The sequence below is a fragment of the Carassius carassius genome, chromosome 44 (assembly GCF_963082965.1).
Source record: "Carassius carassius chromosome 44, fCarCar2.1, whole genome shotgun sequence".
NCBI lineage: Eukaryota > Metazoa > Chordata > Actinopteri > Cypriniformes > Cyprinidae > Carassius > Carassius carassius.
The window spans coordinates 7,919,292-7,925,519 of NC_081798.1; positions in this window are offsets into that span (position 1 = coordinate 7,919,292).

Consider the following 6,228-nt stretch of genomic DNA (forward strand, 5'->3'; position numbering starts at 1 on the left):
AACACACACATATATCTGTGTATTTGTAACCTGAATCTTCTTGTGTCTGTCCATGCAGACAATAAAAAACTGTACAGTAGGTCTAGTTGCATGTAATCTGTACTAATTATTGACAATGGCATTATAAAATGCAATAAAAAATACTTATTACACTGTCATAGGCTTTGTATGGTAACTTACTTTCTACATTCATCACTTAAATTAGAATTAAGAATGTATTTTCATAAAAAATATTTTCATCATTCTCAATTCTTTTCAAAAGAATACACAGATGTCCCTAGAGACAGATGTTCTGTTCCCTTCCTGCTGACCCGTCCTGTGTTGTAGAGGAAAAGAGTGTGTGTGTGTGTGTGTGTGTGTGTGTGTGTGTGTGTGTGTGTGTGTGTGTGTGTGTGTGTGTGTGTGTGTGTGTGTGTGTGTGTGTGAGAGAGAGAGAGGGTGATCACCCTTTGGTGGATTAGATGTAAGATGTAGATGTAATATCACACTCTGAATGGTTAAAATGTTTTTTTTTTTTTTATTATTGTCATAAAGAGGATTAATATCTAATTCACTTAATAAGATTAATATCTAATTCAAACATTTGTGCATCTTTAACTGCATTTGGCAAGAGAGTCCTGCCTGTTCAAACACTATTAATCTCTGTGGTGACAACCTGTTGGAGCTTGTGCTGTTTCTCTCATACACAGCCTCAAAAGTAGTTCACTGTGTGTGAGGTGCAGAAAATGTGCTCTCAGTTTAAATCAAGCAAGGGAGGTTGTTTCCCCTAAAACATTAATGATGGTATTTTTGAGATAGGGGACAAGATCGATGGGAGCACAGGACACAAAAAAATATGACAGCAGTCTTTGTGTGAGCTCTGTCTATGGAGCATTGAGTAATAGGGTAATGTTTGCAATTACCTCTTTGCCTAATAGCATCCAGCTAATCGCTCAGTTATATAATTTACTGCTCATATTTAAACTGAGTGCAAACCCCCTCTCACATACTTTAAATTCATTCTGTTGAGTAAGCTGTAGACTGACTGCCAGAGTATGAATAGAGCAATAGATAAAATATTAGAATTATATATATATATATATATATATATATATATATATTATCCATGAGACATCAGTCATGTGAGAACAATAAATATATTTTGCATCGCTTAGTATTTTATCAGTTAAGTTGTCAGTTAAGTAGTCCAAAAAAATCCAAAGGATAAAGATAAATAAAAAACTGGGAACATTTTATAAAATCCGATAGATAGATCGATAGATAAATAGTTTGCCCCCCTTAGATTCCAGATTTTCAAATAGTTGTATCTCAGCCAAATATTTTCCTATCCTTACAGCAATGAAAAGCTTAATTATTCAGCTTTCTGATGATGCATAAATCTAGAAAAGAATTGACTCTTCTGACTGGTTTGACACACAAACACACACAATTTTATTTTATTTTATGTTATATATTTTTTTTATTATTATTATTAGTTTTTGCTGCTGCTGTTGCGTTGTCTAGTAGCTGTGCAGTCTCAGACTGACAGTGTGGTGGCAGTACATCAGGTTCATTCTGACCAGCAGGCTGAGAACTTTTAGGCATGTGTTGAAACCCTACAGAAGTGTGGCCATGTGGCGATCTTGTTGTTGTGTTACAGGCTCTGTCCACCAGGAGGGGTAAATAAACCAGACAAAAACTGAATGGGGCAGATTGAAAAAAAAAATAGAAAAGGAAAATAACAGGACAGGCCCAGTCAGAGAGTTCTTTCAGTCTTCTGAGAAAATATCTCATCAGACAGGGTGGAGAGTGTTATTCCAGCCCATTTAGACTGGATCAGGTTCTCGGGGTTTTTTTTTTTTTTGCCATCTCTTCTCTTAGTTTGAAATCTCCCCTGAAAGCTTATCTTTAAAGCACACAGGCCTTCTCTCTGAAGAGGTGTTGCCGCAATATTAAGAGTAAAGATGGAAAATGTGGGTGCTTTCAGGGAAGTTAGATTTTTATTTGATTTAAAGTGTTTTGAAATTCTCTCTCAGAGTTTGACAGGCGGGAAACTGAGACTGACTGTCTTATTTAGTAAAAGTTTAGGAAAAATCTGTTGTCTTTTGTTGGAACAGCATTAAACTCGGGTAAACACTTTATGACTTGCAAGACTAAATGACTCAAGAAAAGTCTGACTGATACTGTTTGCACAGTGACTACTACTGAGTGTCAAAATATGCCATTTAGACCACTTACTGTATCCACCTAGATGAATGATAAATCACACACACAAGCATTTAAGTGTATCCTGCACCCTGCAACCCTACATAATGAGTCTAATTAAGACTCTCTGACAGAATACCTCAGCCCGGACCGCTGGCTTACAGAAGGCCCGGACAGAAGAACAAAAGCATCTTTGTGAGTGATTAGAAACACATTTTCATCCCTCTCGCCTACCCCATTCGTGCCAAAATGTTCAATTCTGCTACAAACAATCAGTGTCAAACGTTTAAAATAACATCCAAGAGAAAAACACTGTTGAGCATGAGTAATTTGTGACTCTTTGACTCAATGTTTCTAGCAGTTATCTTGGAGAGGTAAATTCACATTAATATACTGTAGCTACTTTAAATTATTGTAGCACAGACACTTTTTATTCTCTCATAAATCTATCTATTTTACACTCAAAATCCTTTTTTTTTTCTCACCTCGCACCTATCTAGCTCCCCCTCATTTGTTTTTATCATTAGTGTTTGGGCCATCATCAACACTTGAACATATATCAGACTGTTTTTTACATTCTACAAAGACAGTCTCTTACTCAGTTCTCAGTCTCTCCAGATTTCAGCACTCACTGATGTTGACCTAGATATGAAGTACAATGACCTATAATCATGGAGTGATGCATAGTCAAGCACTTAAAGGGATAGTTCACCCAAAAATGTCACCATTCATTCACCCTCATGTTATTACAAACCTGTGCAACTTACTTTCTTTTGGAGAACACAAAGGAAGGTATGATTCATGTTACAACTGTTTTTTTTCCAAATAATGGAAGTCAGTGGGGTATAAAACAACACTAAACCCCTCTTTTGAAAGTTTTATGGGTTTGGAGCAACATGAGGATGAGTAACTATCCCTTTAAAGATGCTGATGATTGGCCATGTGCTGTAAGATCTCTCCACAAAACTATGCAGTACATAAAGGCCTACAGGACCACAACATTCTCATTCCAACTAAGCATTGTGGCACCTGGTAAATTTTAGAGACTAACCAAGACAAAAATACTGAAAGGTTGAATATCACTGACCGGTTAACAAACACTGGCAGAGGCTAATGAGTTTCAAATGCTGTCTTAGGAGTGCTGTGTTTTTTGCAATGTGTATCACTGTGGATTTAGTTTTGGGTGAGGGTGTGGACATTACACCTTACTCAGTCATCAGTATTTTATTTGATTACATCATATCAGTTTGTATTACACATACATACCTGTATACAAAGCTCAAGTCTGCACAGTTCTGATGTGTACTCATGGCCGTACGATCCAATGGGAGGACATCAAAGTGTAGCATTCTCTTTAAATATGCGAAGAATTAGCAAAAAAATTAAATAAGAACAAATATTTGTACTCACAAACAATGGTAACGTCTCCAAGATGCTTCAAGAAACCTACCTGCAAACCTATACTGTTAAGTTTTATGTACTTCTGTAAAAATGCTGTAAAATGAGGATGCTGTCAATTTTTTTTTAATGTAAATTCTTTATCAATTAATCTCTATTAAATAAATTAAAATGACATTTGATGTGGCCATCCCTTGCGTTTAAATCAGTTTTTGCCCTAGGTGCACTTGCGCACCGTTTTTCAGGTAGCTTTGTTCTTCTGGATTTACTCTGTCTCCGTTAGTTCTGTTTCTTCATGTCATTCCAGACAGACTGGATGATGATCAGATCAGATCATTGTGTGGAGCACTGGCTGTTTTGCAAACAAAATTCTCACTGGATTATTACAATTAATGGCAAAATGAATGTTTGTAAATGTAATCTGATATTTCCTACTGGCACACTACAGAAACAGATGGAAATAACTGACTTAAAACCTTTTTTTTTTTTTTACCAGGTGAAAATACTAGTGTTCTAATATTTTTGGCCACCACTGTATTGTGGTATGTACAATGCCTTATGAAAGTATTCATACCCCTTCATTTATATATTAAGCTGACAAGCAACTTACAATTGCTATATATGTCAGAGGTCGCACGCCTCTGGAAAAACTAGGGGTTAAGTGTCTTGCTCAGGGACACATTGGTGTCTCACAGTGGATTCAAACCCGGGTCAAAGGCACGTGTCTTATCCACTGCGCCATCAACACCATTTTATTACACATAATGACAAAGCAAAAACAGAACTGTCACAACTTTGTAAATGTATCAAAAAAAAAAACTGAAATAAGTAAAGCACCTCAACAGCCTCAAGTCCTTTTGATACGGCAAGTTTTGCACTTCAGCATTATTAGAACACCAGGTTCACCAGGTAAAAAAAATGGTCTAATCTAAAAAAAAAAAAAAAAAAAAAAAAAAAGTCTATCGCAATATTTTGGTGCATTGAGCTTTTCTTCTACTCTGATGAGTCCCCCTCAGTCCCTGCTGCAAAAAAACAGCCCCGCAGCATGAGGCTGCTACCAGCACACACTACTTTTGGGATGGTACTGTTCAGTGATGAGCAGTTCCTGGTTTCCTTCAAACATTATGCTTGGAATTGAGGTTCATCAGATCAGACAATCTTGTTTCTCAGTGTCTAGGTCATTTAGGTGTTATTATTATTATTATTTTGTATTTTTTTGCAAATTCCAAGTGGGTTTTGTATGTTTTCACTGAGAAGAAGATTGAGTCTGCATATATGATCGTGGAGCTCAACTAAAGTGACCAACTGCTTCTCGGTCCCCAGTCTAGACAAGGCCCTTCTCCATCAGTTTCTCAGTTTGGCCAGGAAGCCGGTTCTAGGAGGAGTAATAGTTGTTTCAGACGGCTTCCATTATGGATAATGAAGGTTACCTGATTCTGAAGCAGAAGCAGAATTTTTTTTTTTCTGAGCTCTTCCCCAGATGTGTGGCTTGACGCAAACCTGTTTCTGAGCTCTACAGGCAGTTCTTTTGACATCAGGGCTTGGTTTTTGCTCTGATATGCATTTTCAGCTGTTAGACCTTTTATTCAAACGTGCCTTTCCAAATAATACCCATTTAACTGAATTTGCCAAAGGTTAACTTCACTTGAAGTGTAGTAATATCTACAAACAATATGAATGCTCCTGAGCTAAATTTCAGCTGTCCGGGATAAGTAATAATACTTATGCAATGGAATTATTCAATGTTTTTTTTTTTAAGAAATTTGCAAAGATTTAAAAAACATGTTTTTTGTTTTGCCATTATGGTGTTTGGAGCGTAAAATTATGTAGGGGAGAAAAAGTTATTTAAAGCCGTTTAACTTAAGGCAGCAACATAACAAAGTGAAAAAATTAGGGGTATGAATACCTTCGCAAGGCACTGTGTGTGTGTGTGTGTGTGTGTGTGTGTGTGTGTGTGTGTGTGTGTATACATATATATATAAGTACAGACCAAAAGTTTGGAAACATTACTATTTTTAATGTTTTTGAAAGAAGTTTCTTCTGCTCATCAAGCCTGCATTTATTTTATCAAAAATACAGAAAAAAAATTAATATTGTGATATATTATTAAAATTTAAAATAATTGTTTTTAAATTTATTATACTTTAAATTATCATTTATTTCTGTGATGCAAAGCTGAATTTTTAGGATCATTATCACATGATCCTTTAGAAATTATTCTAATATGATGATTCATTGTCAAAATTGGAAACAGTTCTGCTGCTTAATATTTTTTCAGAACATGTGATACTTTTTTAGGATACTTTGATGAATAAAAAAAAAAAAAAGCTATGTTTTTAAAATATAAATATTTTGTAATAACAATATACACTACTGGTCAGTAATTTGGGGTCAGTAATTTTTTTCTTTCTTCTTTTTAAATAAAATCAATACTTTTATTCAGCAAGGATGTGTTAAATTTATAAAAAGTGATAGTAAAGAAAATATATTATTAGAATATATATTATTATAATTTTTTTTTTAATAAATGCAGTTCTTTTTAACCTTTTATTCATCAAATATATTAGACAGCAGAACTGTTTCCAACACTCATAATAAATCAGAATATTAGAATGATTTCTAAATGATCATGTGATAGACTGGATG